Below are 19,371 nucleotides of genomic sequence, written 5' to 3'. Positions count from 1 at the left end.
ACAAATCATATATAGTCGGCTTATCACCAGTGGGGATAGAGTCCTCCATGACTGGTAGCTAGCTTCGTGTTGAACGCCGAGTCCTCCACATGGGTATTCATATAACGCGTCTCGATCCAACCTATGTGGCGTAGGGTGGAACCGACCCTGAGTCATCATGTTGACCCACCACAACTAGAAATGATGTGCCCACCACACCACACACGCAATTGGCCACTAAGAAAATAAGCATATACAATAGTACAATGTTATACATGAAAGTTAATTGCATGGTGCATCCAAAAATATTTGTTCTGCATTGTGAATGCTTATATATTCGCCTAAAATATTAGTCACGGCAAAGAGAAACGAAGGTCATATCTCTCCTTGTCTCCACCGGACATCCCCTCTTTGTACACCACTTTCACGTATGCACACAAACTATCTCTCGGCCCTCTAAAAGTACGCATGCCCACCACACATTCACGCATGACGGTCACTGTATTTCAAGCTAAAGCACTATACGGTCACTGGAGTTCAGAATATGCTCCTTAGGGTCACCGTATACATTCTCGAGGTGATCATACGGTATCTAGCTCATGATACGTCTCCATATTTTCTTGATGACACCGACGGACATTGCATTTGATGCGTGCTCCGTATTTTGTTGACGACACTTGCGGTTATTGTATTTGAAGCAAAAGAACGATATGGTCACTGGACTTCAGAATAAGATCGTCTCTGAAAGGTTCTTTCAATGATATAATTGTCACATTGTGCATGTCATGTACTATTAATCTTGTCAATAGTCAAAGGCGGTCTTAAAAATCTCATTACGCCCTATGTAGATGGAAAGAGGGAGTATGAATCCATGTTATGTCTGATTAAATTTTTTCGCTTGCTGTATAATGCATGTAACTTACTCATACCAACATTTTAGTGCATTCCAAATGTCTATACTACCGCTGCAATTCGAACTAAATTTGAATTCGTTTCTCTATTTCAATAAGAATCTACAATCATGATTGTTGCCAACTTCAACCATCCAAGTTTCCTTGCTATCCGCCAGATATAAATCAGATGGCCTATAATGCAGGATGGCAGGCACACCATCATCAATACCTCCGTTTTTTATAAGAGTAGAGATAAAATATATTAAATGTAGTATACCATGTTCATAACCACACCATGTTTATCACCGTTATATATATTCACAAATCCGTCGGTTTTAAACACTATGATAAATTCTTCAAATATCCGAATTCGCTTTTTATAATGAAGTATATATGATCTCTATTCGTCTTTTACACCCGCACAACCCTCTTATCTTTGTAGCTAGCGCTAACTTTCTCTTGTGCATGCACACGCCCACATCCCTCTCACCCTCCCTCAGCATTCTCTAGCTCCATCGCGCAAATTCGTGTTTTCACTTTAGGTCGTTCACCCACGGTGTGTGTAGGCCCCCCAGCTCGTTCTTTACGGCACACATCGATCGATATGCCTCTCTAGCCAGGTGTGCCTAACACAAACACAAGCTTCCCCTCTTCTCTTGTCACCATCCATGCCTCGCTCCCACCACTCTTTTCATCGTTCTCGTAATCGCACACTCCTCCCCCTCGATATAGTATGCCTCTCGTACCACCTCCTACATGCATCCCTCTCTTTCTATCCTTCTCCTCGTGCCTCATTTGCTTCTAACACACACATGCATGTATACCGATCGATCTCCCAACATATACCTAGATCGACTTTAGCTACCCCCCATCGATCGACATACCTCACAAGTTATGTCTCTCCTTTCTCTTACAAAGGGCGATTGATCTTCCTATGTAGTTATGTCTGCTTACCACAGCCACATCGTCCCCCTCATCATTCGTGCATGCCACCTGACCCGTCTCTCACACGCACGTGCACAAACAACAAGCAGCCATCTCCTCTCTTATTGATATTGCAGGCGTGCCCTATGTTTGTCTAGCAACCCTATCCCACCATTTGTTAGAAGCAACTCCACTACCACCCCCTCCAACACTCTAGCTCTGTCTCTCTCCCAACCTTATTCATCTCCTACACATATGCATGGATGCCGGTCGATCTCCCTTAATACATGAGGCAGATCGATCTCCTTAATACATGATGTAGGCCTCTCTCCTCCTCCACACATATACCAGCCATAGTACCTCTATAGTTAATTGGGCCTCCCTCTTCCCCCACCACACACCGATAGTCGAGTGCTGCAGGTAGGTATCCATGCCACAGAGACAAACTGCGCACGTCCCATCTCACATTCCAGTCGGCCATCCACTCTATATCTTTGACGTGGGCAGACACAAATTCGATGGCACTCTTTATCGATCGCGCGCGCGCACACACACACACACATCATCCCTCTCTTCGATTCTATAGACACCTCAAGCCGATGATACCTCCACTCTCTTCTCGTGGATCGCCCCCTCTATATATATGTTATATCTTGGACTCTATTTCACACACATTGCGTATGTTAAATTTTTTGATTGACCCCCCCAAAAAAACTCTCAAGAACCCACACACTATATCTCTCTAGGTTTGTATCTCTCTCACACAACCCCACGTACGTGGTGTACGTATACAAGAAGAGAATAGGTGCACCGTGCACGTACTCACGCTTCGTGCCCAGCCACACCCGCGCGGGTACACGGTGGAGCTCATTTCTTTACGAAATGGTAGCCCACGTGCTAATTTGAACGTCTATTACTAGAGGGAATAGTGCGTACACACATGCATGCAGTGCTTCCACCTCGGGTACACACATGCATGCACTCCGTAGTAGTACAGTACATGGAGAGAAAATTGTGGACTTGATTGCGGTTACCATGCCCTAATTAATTGAGCATTAAACCAAATGTGTCTAAAGTCTCTCTGGTGGTGGAAATGCATTGAGAGAAATGCATCATAATGAAGCGCGCCCTGTAAACTGTGACGGAGGGTGGAGTAGTATGAAGGTACAAAACCAAGTACGCGTACTAGTACTGCGCTTGTCTCTTCGCCCCTTCGTGAAGTCGAACAATGATGGTACTCCGCATGTTGGGTACTATAGTGTATGCCTCTGACAATCTGACACCGAATGGACTGATGCATGTCCACCGAGGGTAGGTTGCATTAGTCAAAAGGCGTAAGCGAGCTTCACCTTGTCCTGCTTCTCCTCGGTCTCCGAGTTGCACTCCTAGGAAAAGGGCTAGTAATGGCGCACCAGTTTTGCCCACTAATGGCGCACTGCTGGTGCGCCATTAGTATCACGCCACTAGTATTTCTTTCTAATGGCGCACCACCGGTGCGCCATTAGTATCTGGTATACTAATGGTGCACCGAGTAGTGCGCCATTAGTATAGAACACCATGCGACATTAGTATGCCTCCCAGGGGGCCATATTTAACCATGTGCTTTGGCATACTAATGAAGCTATATTGGGTGATGCGCCATTAGTGTGATTATAATAGTGCGCCATTAGTGTCTTGTGTGGTGCGCCACTAGTATGAATATTAGGGATTTTTTTTCATTTCTGATATTTTCACAGGTTAAAAAATATTAGAGATAACATACAACACATATCTGCTTAGCTTACATATAGGGGGCCATATGTAACGATGTTACCTGCGTCCACCAGATCATATCCAACACACAAGTTTCATCATATATACATACATAGCCAACACATAGTTCCATCGTTACATATTACAAAAGTTTCATAATGTTCATTCAACACCGTTATCCATCAATTCACAAAAGTTTCACATTAATACAAAAAAAAATGGAAAATAAGCACTCCATCCATGCAAGCTTCCGTGAATTAAATCAAATCTGCAAAATGATAAACAAAAAGTTAGAAGAAGAAGAAGAAGAAGAAGAGAAGAAGAAGAAGACTAGAAGAAGAATAAGAAGAAGAATAAGAAGAATAAGAAGAAGACTATAAGCTTATTATGTAAACTTGATCATTTTGTGCTAACATAAGTAATTTTGGAGCTAACCTATAGGAAACTAAGCATATAAGCTCTAAGTTAGCATATTAGAGCCAACTTAAGTAAAATGAAGCTAACCTATGTCATTTTGGATAAGAAGAAGAATAAGAAGAAGACTATAAGCTTATTATGTAAACTTGATCATTTTGTGCTAACATAAGTAATTTTGGAGCTAACCTATAGGAAACTAAGCATATAAGCTCTAAGTTAGCATATTAGAGCCAACTTAGGTAAAATGAAGCTAACCTATGTCATTTTGGATAAGAAGAAGAATAAGAAGAAGACTATAAGCTTATTATGTAAACTTGATCATTTTGTGCCAACATAAGTAATTTTGGAGCTAACCTATAGGAAACTAAGCATATAAGCTCTAAGTTAGCATATTAGAGCCAACTTAGGTAAAATGAAGCTAACATATGTCATTTTGGATAAGAAGAAGAATAAGAAGAAGACTATAAGCTTATTATGTAAATTTGATCATTTTGTGCTAACATAAGTAATTTTGGAGCTAACCTATAGGAAACTAAGCATATTAGAGATAAATAGGTAACTAAGTATATATATATCATTTTGGAGATCTGACATACCTGACATAGTTCAGTTCTCATTGTTCTTCTCCTTCTCCTTCCTCAGCCTGATGCACCAAGAGCGGCGAGGCGGTGGAGGCAGTGGAGGCAGCTGTGGGATGTAGTATTCTACCACAATTGGTGTGGTCATGTCGCCCAGCTGTGGGATCGCCGGCGCCACCACCGGTGCGTGGTAGTTGTCAGGCACCACTACCATCGCGAGGCCACCCTCAGCCACCACCATCTCTTGCCCATGGTCAGCCACCACCATCTCTTGCCCATGGTCAGCCACCACCATCTCTTGCCCATGGTCAGCCACCACCATCTCTTGCCCTTGGTCAGCCACCACCAGCGCTAGGTCATCCTCAGCCTGACGCCCATCGTCATCCTGCAGCTCCTCTTCCCCACTCTGCTCCTCTTCTCCCCCACTACAGTCCGAATCATCCTTCTTGTTGTCTTCGCTGCTGCTTTCGCTAAGGCCAGAATCGCTGCTGCTTTCGCTAAGGCCAGAATCGCTGTTGCTTTTGCTACAGCCATAATCGCTGCTGCTTTGGCTGTAGCCAGTGTCGCTGCTGCTGCTCCCATTGCCTGTCCAAATGCAACAATGACCGTTAATAATCGATGTGAGACAAAGCCAAATATGGAGGAATAAGAAGAGGCAGAACGCACTGGCATCTTCGTCTTCAGCGTAGCGCATGCGACACATAGTCTTGTTGAAAACCTTCACGATGAGCATTGTGGCGTCATCATCGTACCTCAAGAGAAGAAAGTACCCAGTCCGCAGGACGTAGGCACTGTAGAACTTCTCCCATCCACGGCACAGGTGCATGTGGCCCTCCTCGATCACCAACTCCACGTCCCACAGCCTGCGAACCCCGCTGCCGGCCTGTCGGAGCTTCACATTATCTGGCGGATCTTCACCCAGCATCTTCATAAAAGCGTCAGGCAGCCTCTGCAATTTGGGACAAGGAGTGATGTAGCAAAGAACAAAGTTATCATAATGAGATGGGTGAAGGGGAGATCTCTCGTTTTATATACCTGGCTCGTGGCTGATACTGAAGAAGAATGTATGATAGTGAAGAACTCGAAAGCACCAACTCATACTCCAGTGAGGCAGAGCGGCGTGGCTGCTTCCCCCCATCTCTGATAAGCAGCAGAAGAGACCAATTAGTACCCTTAAAAAATTATAGCAGCATAAATTTTGAGCAGAAGATAATCATCATTAGTCGCAAGTACCCCATATGTCCTATTTTTAGCAAAGTCATGCTAAAATTCACGAAAAAGTTCAGCATGACCTTTGCTAAAAATAGGACATATGGAGTACCCGAATTTGCCGGAACGGAAGTTAATCGACATTCCGGCAAACTCAAGGGCCTCTCGGGGACAAAACCCAGCAAACTAGCAAGATGATCATCATCTTTGCAAGTCATTACTTGTCAAATATAGAAGAAGGAACAATTTATTTGTGACATAGTTGGCCCATACAGAAGAAGCAACACCCTACACTAGCCTAAAAACAAGTGAAGTTTCACCCATATAAGAACAACTTTATAACATCAGAGAAGTTGCTATGTTTTTTATACTGCTAGGAAAAACATCACTCGTTGGAAATGAAAATCTCAATACCAGCATTTTGAACTTTGAAATGAAATACAGTAGTAGTATTAGTAGTATATGGAGTAGTATCTTGTCTAGTAGTAGTATTAGTTGTATATGGAGTAGCAAGTTTTGGCTCAGAGACAGCAAAAGCTATGTTTTTTCTCAACTCAGATAGCTAAGTGGAAAACCACGTCAAGTTCTGATAATCCATCTAATCTAATGAAATCTGAACTCAACCTGATCATGGTTCATGCCCTCAGACACATCAGCACCTCAAGAATGCCATGACAAAAATGAAAAGGAACAAGACAATCACCACGCAAGTGATGAAAGCACTAGCGAATCATGTTAAAGCTAACCTCTACTTTTGACCTTCAACTATAACAACCGCATGCAGTACAGAGAAGTGTTGATGTAGGCATCAAACATTATAATGGCTGAATTTGATCTACTCCAATAATTTTCTCAAGTTACATGATTAACAAGCTTGGGCTTAGCAGTAATATTCTGAGAAAATATTTTCTTGAAGCCTGAACAACTGGCTTTCCTTTTTAAAAACAGAACCAAAACCATGACACAATCACTTGACAACATCTATTGACTACATTAGATGGGTAAATTCCATATGTTGTGGAAGACCACCCTCAAGCAGACTGCTTATGACCATGGCTCCTAAATGGATAAGCGTTTGGCGAGAAGACATTGTGGACAACAATATTCAAAAGCATACCTTAAGTAATATTCTTAACTATATCATCATCTTATGAAATATTATAGTGTGGTGGCTGTTCTAGAAAATGCAGCAATATTGTAAACATAACTTTTAGACAAGCTAGAGAAAGAGATGAATGGATGAAAATGACACCCTCACTATTTTAAATTTAATAGAAGCCACACAGGAGTTACCATCCCCAGATCGGCGGTGGGTGCGGGGGGTGCTCGTCGGCGGCGGTGGAGCGGGGGCGGGTGCGAGGGGTGCTCGTCGCCGGGGGTGGAGCGGGGGTGGGTGCGGGGGGTGCTCGTCGACGGCGGTGGAGCGGGGGCGGGTGCGGGGGGTGCTCGTCGGCGGCGGTGGAGCGGGGGAGGGTGCACCACACATACATGCGCCATTAGTAGTTTTGAAAGAATGAAAAAAAAACATTTTGTTACTAGTGGCGCACCTTGTGCCTGGTGCGCCATTAGTGTCTTCCACACTAATGGCGTATCTTCACGTGGTGGGTCATTAGTAAATAGTAGTGGTGCACCACTTCTCTGGTGCGCCATTAGTGTCAATTTCATCTTTAGCCCTTTTCCTAGTAGTGTTGACGGGACACACCAAAAAGTAGTGCTAGTCCATACTCCCTCCTTTCCGGTTAATATGGCTTAATCTTTTTTGCGGGTAAACGAGAGAGCTTTATTCATATATAAGCATTCTTAGGACGATCAGCCAAGACACTAGTCACTAGGAAGCCAAAAAAAGAAGTAGGAAGCCAGGTGTTTCATCGAGCCAGCTCTCGGCCACATTCAAAGTGCAGCAAGCATGGTTCGCACGAAGATGCGCCGCAAGGTATGCTGACCTGTTTACATGCTGAATAACAAAAAAAGAGGAAATATTACTGAGCGCTACTATTTGTAACAGGATATGAGCCAGAATTAAGCGGGAATTGTGGCGAGTGTTCCATGCAATCAACTTCCATTATCACATGCGAGAACCCTCGAAGAGAACCAAATGTGTTGAAGATTGCTTTATCACATTTTAAAATTATAATAAGAGTGCAGACGCTCGTCCATCCGGTTCCTAGTAGTATAGTGTACTATGCTTCTGGCAATCTGACACCGAATTAACTGTTGCATGTCCACCGCCTGAGCGAGCGAGAGCTTGCATTAGCCAAAAGTTTCTCCTTGTCCTGCGAGCCACCGCGCGCAAGCTTCTCCCGTCCTGCAATCTTCTCCTCGTTCGGCAAGTTGACGGGACATAGAAAGTAATGCTAGTCCATGCTGCCTCCTCTCCGGTTAACATGGCTTAATTTCAAACGATATAAATACACTGTCTGTCACTGTATATTTGTAAAAAAACGGTCAGCGGACTTCATAATACGCTCATTGCGGTCAATATATATATTTTCCGGTGTTCATACGGTCACTAGCTCACCCTGACTGAGTATGTGTGTGAATGCACGTGTAGGTTGAGCACTTGAGCGTCACCGTGTGTGTTCCGTCGTGTGCTCGGACATGCATGCATTAGGGCGTCGCGCGCGTTTTTGCGTCCATGTGTACGTTTGACTGTTGCATACACGTAGGGGGGGTACGTGTAGGGGCCACTAAGGAGCAGTCAAATCACACAGTAAGTTAGTCGGAAGAAGCAACCATCATTTCACTCTTGAATGACACGTACGCAATATAAAATGGTTGATATGGATAGAAAAAGAAAACCACTATACTCCCTCCTTTCCGGTTTATAAGGCTCAATTCAAAATTCTCACCAACCAAGGTAGATGGTGAGTGGTGGAATACTTTTTGTAGTTTGCAAAAGCACCCAATTAATGCTCTTGTTTTCCTCAAAAAAGTATGTTTACCAATGCATTAATTGCAATGCATGCATGCATAAATTACATGCATTGGTCAATTTTCTCTTAGTACTTGCATGCAATGATTTAATGCACCTTGGAATCTGAACATGTGATGGAAAACAACCAAATTGAGCCTTATGAAATGGAAAAACTAAAATTTGCTATAAACCGGAAAGGAGGGAGTATATACACTAGCAGGGTGCGTGTGAGAGACGGGTCAGGAGGTGAATGACACGTGGCCCCACGGGGTGGCTGGCCCACCTATGATACAGCCAAAGGCAGGTGCAGTAGAGGGCCGAAGAGTAGTACGAAATCCTACGCACCTACGCACGCTAACCAAGGGCTGAGTGATCACTCGAATCGCAAGATCAGTTGACTAGAAGCTACGCTAGACCCATGGAGGTGATGAGCGCGAGCATCAGCCGGCTGTACCAGATGGTCCACGACGCCGGCCTGCGACCCGGTAGGTAGTATTGCTTGAGGCCGCCAGGGCGAGGGGCCGCTTGGACGACAGCTTCGCATCCTTGTTCGACGAGGTCCTCGTCGGTTTCCTCGACAAGTTCACCATCGTCAAGAAGCTTGCGGACGACTTTGACGTAAGCCTCCAGCCGACGCGCCCAGGCTCTGTGATGCCCGCCACACTCAATGGCCACTATGGTAACAACCTCTTCGACGCACTGGTGGCCCTGTGACTGCCTGCCGTTACGCCGGAGAATGTCCACCTCGAGGTCGCGCTCGCCGTGCAGCGCCTGGCGCAGCAAGACACCATCGACATAATCACCCACGTCTATGCGCAAATTGTCCACAAGGACTAGTACATGCAAGAGGAGGACGATAGGATGCTGGCCTTCTTGGAGCGCAGGGCAACCTTGGACGGCACTGTTCAGAAGCACGTTGAGCTCGCCGCCAACGCCGCTGCTCCTCACACGTTGGTTGGTGACCCGGCGCACTAGGGCGTGAGGATGTCGTTGAATGTTGATGGATCTGTATGTACTTTTATCCTTCCATCAAATCCATGTAGTAGTATATGATACTACAGTAATTATCTTACCTTTCACATCAACTTCATAATTTTCGTACGTACTCCATGCATGAACGGCGCCAGAAGCAAACTTCTCATTACTCTAGGCAAAATCGTTATTTTCTAACTATCGGACACGCCATGGAGCAAAACCAAATTTTACAAGTTACGAGTTCAAAAGGAAAAGCCTGCCGTGTTCGCGTCGCACCCCCACATAGTTGGTCCGGCATGCCGCTCAAGCGGGAATATGTGCGGTGTTGCATTTTCACTTACAAGTGGGACCGCAGTTGAGCAAACCGACTATCGGCAAACCCCCACCCCGCCCACCGCGCGATGACTGAGAAAAGAGGACAGGAGGGAGAAGAGATGGCTGTAGCACGGACTCCAAGAGAATTGGTGTCGGATGGGACTCGTGTGGGTGGCGTGTGCCGTACTACTAGACGTGAATGCTAGTTATGGCCCATGCCACCCCACTATATCGAGCCTATATCGAGGTAAGTAGAACAAATTTCCTGCAGTCCGTGCTCAGCCCTCCTCTATCTCTCTTCTCAACCAGCCAGCTGGCGCGCGGAGCCCATCGTCTGTTTGCTCACATGCGGCCCCACATGTCAGTGAAAATGCAAGAGGACCCACTGAACCTGCACATCTTTGACCTCGACGTGCTGGTGATGAAAAACAAATCCAATAAAGATCTTCGGTGGCCGCTTTTGGAGTAAGATTCTATTTACAATTTAACCCAAGATGCACATCTCGTGGCTTCAACTACCACTCTATTTTCTTTCATGACACGACCTGGATGCTGGATGTCCCACGTGTCGGCAAAAGGAGGAAGAACCCGACCAAATCTTCGGTTCCGCTCTTGGATTGGACTTGTTGTGCTAACTTAAAAATTTTATTGTGTACTCCCTCCGTTCCAAAATACTTGACTTCCATTTGTCCAAAATTGGATGTACCTATATACTAAGACATGTCTAGATACATATATATTTTGACAAATAGAAGGCATGTAGTATTGTGCAACGGAGGGAGGAGAATGGATGCAAGTTTTTGTATTGGGAAGAAGAGTACATCCATATATTGATAGAGCGCAATTTAGTAGATGTTCTATCACTTTTAGCTAGTATAGAATAGAGGCTAGATGTCGGTGTCAAAACCGGCGGATCTCGGGTAGGGGGTCCCGAACTGTGCGTCTAGGCCAGATGGTAACAGGAGGCAAGGGACATGAAGTTTTACCCAGGTTCGGGCCCTCTCGATGGAGGTAAAACCCTATGTCCTGCTTGATTAATATTGATGATATGGGTAGTACAAGAGTAGATCTACCACGAGATCGGAGAGGCTAAACCCTAGAAGCTAGCCTATGGTATGATTGTTGTTGTGTATGTTGTCCTACAGGCTAAAACCCTCCGGTTTATATAGACACCGAAGAGGGTTAGGGTTACACAAGGTCCGTTACAATGCTAGGAGATCAACATATCCGTATCGCCAAGCTTTCCCTCCACGCCAAGGAAAGTCCCTTCCGGACACGGGACAGAGTCTTTAATCTTGTATCTTCATAGTCCAGGAGTCTGGCTGAAGGTATAGTCCGGCCATCCGGACACCCCCTAATCCAGGACTCCCTCAGTAGCCCCCGAACCAGGCTTCAATGACGATGAGTCCAGCGTGCAGATTGTCTTCGGCATTGCAAGGCGTGTCCTCCTCACAATTCCGTGTACCTGTTGAATAAAGTCCGGTTTCTTGTAGATCTTGCACTCCTTGGCTTCTACGCCCAATAATGGCCGCTTCCCACGTGTCAAACGAATATGAAAAGTCTGAGTGTTTTTACATTCACACCCCTAGCCGCATAAATGAGCTGACCTATTTAAGGGGACGAGGACTTAGATCCAAACCACATCTTCCCCCCTTCGCGAGTGTTCATCAGAGCGCATCGGACAAAGGTCCATTCCACCATGGCCAGCCGTCGCGAGTCCTCCTCTCGCCCTTCCAGCCCTCAGCCTGGATATTGGGAGAGATGCTCCATCCCGCATAGCGAGCTAGTGACGCTCCAAACCAAGGGATTTCTCCCCCCGGCCTATATGGTCCCAGTTCGAGCCGGCCTTGCCATCTATAATGGCAGAGAGCAAGCGGAGAGTGCCCCTAATCCCTCCAAAGGAGAGCGGGTGTGCCTCGTCCCTTATTTAATAAGGGGGTTTGGATTTCCAATCCATCCATTTCTCCGGGGGCTCCTGGAGTTCTATGGCTTCCAGCTACACAATCTCACGCCTGCCTCCGTATTGCATATCGCGGGCTTCGTAGCCCTTTGCGAGCTGTTTTTGGGTATCGAGGCTCATTTTGGGCTATGGAAAAGGTTATTCTTCCTTGTAGGGGTCAATGTATCAAGTGGGCGAAGCCGAAGTGTGGCGCATCGCCGGGACCGGATATCTCTCCGGAACCCTGAAGAAGGCGTCCGAAGACTAGCCCTCGAAATGGTTTTATATAGAAGACGTCCCGCTGCCAGATCCCGTCCGGATCGGCCTCCCTGAATTCAACAGTGCTCCCTTAAAGAAGCGCCTAAGCTGGCGCCCACGGAGCCCTCAGAGGGAAAGTGACAAGAACATCATTTACCTGATGGGCCGAATAAGATTGTTAGCCCATTCCGGACTAACCATGATCGGGGTTATGGCCGAATGCATTATGCGGGGGGTGCAACCGCTTCAGTATAGACGCCACCCCATGTGGGACTTCAACGGGGAGGACGACGCCACCCGCTACGGCTGAAAGGGGACGGATTCAGCTGCCGCTCTACTAAAGATCTTGTTCACTTTATATAAGGGAGAAGAGGAGGAATTTCTCCGCGTCAACCCACGGGGTGGATTCTCTATGCACAATCCCCCAAGGTGGGTAAGCGGTCATATTTACATGCCCATCCATTTTGTATTCCCGTTGTTAAATATTCAGTCTGACGACTTCAACGCAGGAAGTGCGCCGGGTTGTTAAGGAAATAAGCAGCCCTCCTCCATAGCCCGAGGACCCAGGACGGTCCCTCGACCTGGCCTATCAAGAGGATCCGGACATATCTGTGGAGCTGATTGATGTAGTGTTCCATCAATTGAGCAAGGACAATGCCTTGGTGGCCATTACGGCCTATTGCCCAGGGCTAATCCCGGCCTCCCAGGTAACTGAGATCGAAGTCCCAGTACCCCGAATAGGTGTCCGCCCTCTCGTGTTTTCAGTTTCCTGATTACAGCCGAACTTTGCAGGGGAGGTTTTTGAGGCGGAAGGCCGAGCCTGCGGCGACAAGCCAACGAGGGGCTGCAGGGCCCCGTGGGCAGAAAAGAAGTGCAGTCCGGACCGAGTCGTCGATGCAAAGGTATGGCGCGCCCCCTTATCCCAGGTGTTATACCTTCGAGGCACATTGACACTCGTGCTCTCTTCAGGACAAAGAGACCTTGCCGGACTATATCCGGAGAGGCTGCTAATCGCGCCTCCACTAGCCAGGCTCCAAAGCCTGGTCCAGAGGCAGAGGCGAATGCAAGGCGTGTGCCAATCGCTCCTCCGACGGAGGATGTGGACGGGTTGTCTGCCACCAACTCTGAGGTGGAGAGTGCCATGAACAACAGGCGTCGCCGGACAATTCTTCGCAATGCTTGTTTTTTCCAAGGGGCATTAGATGCCTTTAACTCGGGAGATGCGTACCTCCGTGCCGCTCAAAATGGTCTAGCCAGAGCCACAGAGCATTATGTAAAAGACATACGGGTAAGAAAATTTTGGTAATTATATATATATACTAGTAGCCCCCGAGACTTGAAACAGTTAGAATAACTGATTTAAGGATCATTTGTTATGCAGGTTCTTACAGAAAAGAATTCCCGACTGTCCAAGGAGCTGGAAGAGTGCAAAGCCCAACTTGAGGCCGCACTAGCCGCGGCAGGGGAGCCAAGGAGACCCCCTCTCGTAATATACACTTCGAAAGATAAGTATTTTGCGAAGCATGACATGGGTGCGAATCTGACCAATGAAATTGCAGATGGCGCCGGATTGAATCCGGAAAGGCAACACCTCCTACGCCAGCTAAAGGCTGGTGAGAAGTTGCTGACTAAGGTGAGGCGGGAGAAGAATGATCTCCAAGATGCCAACACCAAGCTGGGCGTCGAGCTGAAAGATGTTCGTGCCCAGCTGTCAGACTCCGTGAAGGAGAATCAGTGGCTTCGTCACGGCATATTTAGTAAGTGCTTGAACGAACCTTTGAAAGAAAGTTCGGTGGGGAAGTCGACTAATAGAGCAATGTCTGTAGGTGTGTTAATAGGTCGTCCTGGAGAGGAGATGCCCGGTTCTATGGGCGACCCTCTTCCCGAGCTCTTGCAACTGCTCGATCGAGTTCGGCAGGCGATGCAAGGCGTCCCCCAGGCCTTGTGGCCATCCGTCTCCATGCCCGAAGGTCTTGGAGAGCTTGCGGAGAAGCTAAAGGGAGCACGGCGGCATTTCCAATTGTGGAAGATATCGGCCTGCCATCAAGGCGCTAGGGAGGCCTGGTCCATGGTGAAGACGCGGTACGCAAAGTCTGACCCCAACCACAGGGCCGAGGTCAGTCCTGTAGGGCCCGATGGGAAGGAGATCCTTGTAAACTTAGTATACGGCCAAGTAGAGTTGGCCGCAAAGTATTCCCAGCAGGACTGTAAATTAGACAGCCTGTTAGATGGTATTGAAGAGGAATACAATCAGTCAAAATGACTATGTAATTAATTGACATTTATAATGCCTTCTAGCCGGATTGTAGATCATTTGTCATGGCCAACCTTTTCACTTCAGCCTCGGGACCTGACAGTCCGGAGTGTGTCCGAATTCCCATGCGGTTATATAGGAACCGGGGAATGCATGGAGACCAGGCGTAGGGGTCATTAGTGCGTGAACAGACAAGTGCCCGACTAGTTATGTTATATTACATGGTTAGTAAGAAACATCTTGGGAGAATAGTTCCATGAGGGGTTCCTTTCCCTGGGAGGCATGCCCTAAGGTGCATGTCCATGCTGCGAAAAGAAACGCAGGAAAAACATCTGGGGGCGTATAGATAAAAATAAAAAAAGATCATATTTAGTTCACTGACCGAATATTCCCTTAAGAACGCTAGCTTTCGGCTTCACCCAGTCTGAGGTACACGTCCGGCTGATCCGGCAGTAACAATCGCAGAGGTGCTCCCTTTACCACCTAGCCGAACAATCGGGAACGTAGGGGTAAGCACAGGAGCCAGGCAACCCAGCTTGGACAAAACTTAAGTCATATTGATGCATATAATGGTGAATAAAAGGTCATGCGGATGTGTGACACATTTGTTGGGCATGAAGCCCGTATGAATACGCTTCTGTTTAAAGAAGCCCCCAGTTTTAATGAGCGCGGATAGCGTGTCACTTTATGAGCCTTTAAAGGCTATAAGAGAGAGAGAGAGAGAGAAGAAAAGAAATGTAAGACAGAAAATATATAAAAAATGGACCGAGGAAGGAGACGAACACAGAGTCCGGCGCTAGGCATAGAATCTTTGGAGACGGGCTGCGTTCCATGGGTTCAGCTCAAGTCGGTTATCCGATGCATCCCGCAGTCGGTACGCTCCACCAGTCAGGACTTGGTCAATTATGAAGGGACCTTCCCACTTGGGCTTGAGTTTGTCCTTTTTCTTGTCCGGTAGTCGTAGAACTAATTCGCCAACGTTGTAATTTTTCGCCCGTACTTCTCTGCTTTGGTATCTTCGAGCCTGTTGTTGATAGAATGCGGAACGGGCTTTTGCCACGTCACGCTCCTCCTCCAATGTGTCCAAGCTGTCCTGCCGATCGAGCTCGGCTTCTCTTTCTTCGTACATGCGCACTCGAGGTGAGTCATGAATTATGTCGCAAGGCAAAACTACCTCTGCGCCATACACCATAAAGAATGGTGTGTATCCGGTGGTGCGATTCGGCGTGGTCCGCAGCCCCCAGAGTACGAAGTCGAGCTCCTCTACCCAGTGCGTGTTAGATTCCTTGAGGGACCGCACTAATCTGGGTTTGATGCCGCTCATGATAAGATCATTTGCACGCTCGACCTGGCTGTTAGTTTGTGGGTGATAGACGGAAGCATAATCGAGCTTGATGCCCATGTTTTTGCACTAGAGTTTTACCTCGTCGGCCGTGAAGTTCGTGCCGTTATCAGTGATGATGCTGTGGTGGACGCCGTAACGGTGTACAACCCCGGATATAAAGTCTATCACCGGTCCGGATTCGGCCGTCTTAACAGGCTTGGCTTCTATCCATTTGGTGAACTTATCCACCATGACCAGTAAGTATTTTCGCTTGTGGGTTCCGCCTTTAAGGGGTCCAACCATGTCAAGCCCCCAGACTGCGAAGGGCCAAGTAACGGGGATAGTTTGGAGGGCGGTGGGTGGCATATGGCTTTGGTTTGCAAAGAGCTGGCAACCGGTGCATCGTTGGACTAAGTCCTGAGCGTCTGCCCGGGCCGTCAGCCAATAAAAGCCTGTACGGAAGGCCTTGCTTACAAGGGACCGATCTGCAGCGTGATGACCGCCGAGTCCAGCATGAATTTCAGCCATGAGGTTCCGCCCCTCCTCTTCGGAGATGCACCTTTGAAGGACTCCGGTAGTGCTTTTCTTATAAAGCTCTCCCTCGTGGACTCTGTAGGCTTTGGATCGCCGCACTATGCAGCGTGCCTCATTTTGGTCCTCGGGGAGTTCCTGCCTAGTAAGGTAGGCGAGGAATGGTTCTGTCCATGGGGCGATGACGGCCATTATTACGTGGGCTGAAGGTGTTATTTCATTGGCAGAGCCTCCGATTGTGATAGAATGTTCGGTGTCGGGCAGTCCGGTTTGGTCCGGATTGTTATTGTTTGGCTCTCCTTCCCATACTACGGATGGCTTGAACAGCCTTTCCAAGAAGATGTTGGGGGGGGACTACATCGCATTTTGCGCCGATGCGTGCCAGAACATCTGCCGCCTGATTATTTTCCCGGGCTATATGGTGAAATTCAAGCCCCTCGAACCGAGCTGACATTTTTAGGACGGCGTTGCGGTAAGCTGTCATTTTTGGATCCTTGGCATCGAAGTCTCCATTTATTTGGGATATTGCGAGGTTTGAGTCCCCGCGCACCTCTAGGCGTTGAATTCCCATGGATACTGCCATCCGGAGACCATGTAAAAGGGCCTCATATTCGGCTGCATTGTTGGAGTCCGTGTACATAATCTGTAGTACATATTGAACTGTGTCTGCTATGGGGGACATCAAAACGATGCCAGCCCCCAGTCCGGCCAACATCTTGGAGCCGTCGAAATGCATGATCCAATTTGAATATGTGCCGTACTCTTTAGGGAGTTCGGCCTCCGTCCATTCTGCGACGAAGTCGGCCAAGACTTGCGACTTGATGGCTCACCGCGGCTTATAAGTTATGTCGAACGGGAGGAGGTCAATGGCCCATTTTGCAATCCGGCCCATTGTGTCATGGTTGTTTATAATATCGTTAAGTGGTACTTCCGAGGCTACTATTATTGAGCACTCTTGAAAGTAGTGTCGTAGCTTCCGGGATGCCATGAATACCGCGTACACAATCTTTTGATAATGCGGGTATCGTGATTTGCAGGGAGTGAGGACAGTGGACACATAATAGACCGGCTTTTGAAGGGGGAATTTGTGTCTGTCCGCTTCTCGTTCGATGACGAGCACTGCGCTTACAACCTGATGTGTTGCTGCAATGTATAATAGCATTGGTTCGCCAATGTTTGGCACGGCCAGGACTGGGTTTGTTGCCAGTATGGCTTTTATTTCGTCGAGTCCGGCCGTGGCTGCATCCGTCCATTTGAAGTGTTCGGTGCGCCGAAGGAGGCGGTAAAGGGGTAGGGCCTTTTCTCCCAAGCGGGAGATAAAGCGTCTTAGAGCCGCCACGCATCCGGTTAACTTTTGTATTTGTTTGAGGTCCTTTGGGATATCTAGTTGCGACAGAGCTCGGATCTTGGCTGGATTTGCTTCAATTCCTCTACCGGATACAATGAAGCCCAAGAGCTTTCCGGCTGGAACGCCGAAAACGCATTTTTATGGGTTGAGATTGATGTCGTATGTTCGGAGGTTATCAAATGTGAGCCTCAAGTCGTCTACTAAAGATTCAACATGTCTTGTTTTGACGACCACATCATCTACATATGCCTCCACTGTTTTGCCCATCTGGCTTGCCAGACATGTCTGAATCATGCTGATATGTTGCGCCGGCATTTTTGAGCCCGAAGGGCATCATGTTGAAGCAGAATGGGCCGTATGGTGTGATAAATGCCGTTGCGGCTTGGTCTGGTTCTGCTATCTTGATTTGATGGTAGCCGGAATATGTGTTGAGGAAACACAACGAATCGTGTCCTGCGGTAGCGTCGATAATTTGATCGATGCGGGGGAGGGGGAAGGGATCCTTTGGGCAAGCCTTGTTATGGTCTTTAAAATCAACACACAGGCGCTAGGATTTGTCCTTCTTTGGTACCATCACTAGGTTTGCTAGCCAGTCCGAATGTTTTATATCTCTGATGAATCCGGCCTCCAATAGCTTTGCTAGCTCCTCTCCCATGGCCTGTCTCTTAGGTTCGGAAAAACACCGAAGAGCCTATTTGACAGGTTTGAATCCTGTTTGGATATTTAAGCTGTGCTCGGCCAGCCTGCGTGGGATTCCTGGCATGTCTAAAGGGTGCCAGCCGAAAATGTCCCAGTTCTCTCGTAGGAACTCTCGCAGTGCGGCGTCTACATCAGGGTTTAACTATGCCCCGATGGAAGCTGTTTTATTGGGGTCCGTTGGATGGACTTGGAATTTGACTATTTCGTCCGCCGGTTTAAAGGAGGTGATCTTGGATCTTTTGTCGAGTACCACATCGTCCCCATTCATCGTAGAGCGCAGCGCACTCAGCTCCTCAGCCGCTAGGGCTTCGGATAGTGCTTCGAGGGCCAGTGCGGCTGTCTTGTTTTCGGCACGGAGTGCTATGTCCAGATCACTAGCGAGAGTGATGATCCCGTTAGGCCCGGGCATCTTGAGCTTCATGTACCCGTAATGGGGTATTGCTTGGAAGATTGTAAACGCTTCCCGCCCAAGCAGAGCGTGATAACCGCTGCTGAATAGAGCCACCTGGAACCGTGACCTCTTCAGACCTGTAATTATCCGGCGTGCCGAACACCACATCTAGTGTGATTTTTCCTATACAGCGCGCTTCCCGACTGGGGATTATTCCTCTAAAGGTTGTGCTACTTCACTCTATGCGGTTCCAGTCTATTTCCATTTTTTGAAGGGTCTCCTCATAAATGAGGTTCAATCCGCTGCCGCCGTCCATGAGTACCTTGGTAAGACGAAAGCCGTCCACTATTGGACTGAGGACCAATGCGGCTAGTTCTCGGGCTGTTCGGAATTTAGGTTCATCACTAGCGTTAAAGGTAATAGCCGTGTTACTCCATGGGTTTATTGTTGCTACTTGGTAGACTTCGGCAAGGCTGCGGAGTGCCCTTTTTGGCATATTATTTGATGTGAAAGTCTCGAAGACTGTTAATACCGTATTGGTGTCTCTGGGGTGGCTTTCTGTGGCCTCCGGAATTAGGAGATTTTCGCCAATTTTGGCCACCTGCCGGAGTATCCAACATGCTCTGAGGCTGTGAGTTGGTGTGGCGTCCTCTGTACTGTGAATTTTATAG

This window comes from Triticum urartu, chromosome 2A, assembly GCF_056163025.1.
Source record: "Triticum urartu cultivar PI428250 chromosome 2A, HENAU_Tu73, whole genome shotgun sequence".
Lineage (NCBI taxonomy): Eukaryota > Viridiplantae > Streptophyta > Magnoliopsida > Poales > Poaceae > Triticum > Triticum urartu.
Note: the sequence above shows the minus strand (reverse complement) of the source record.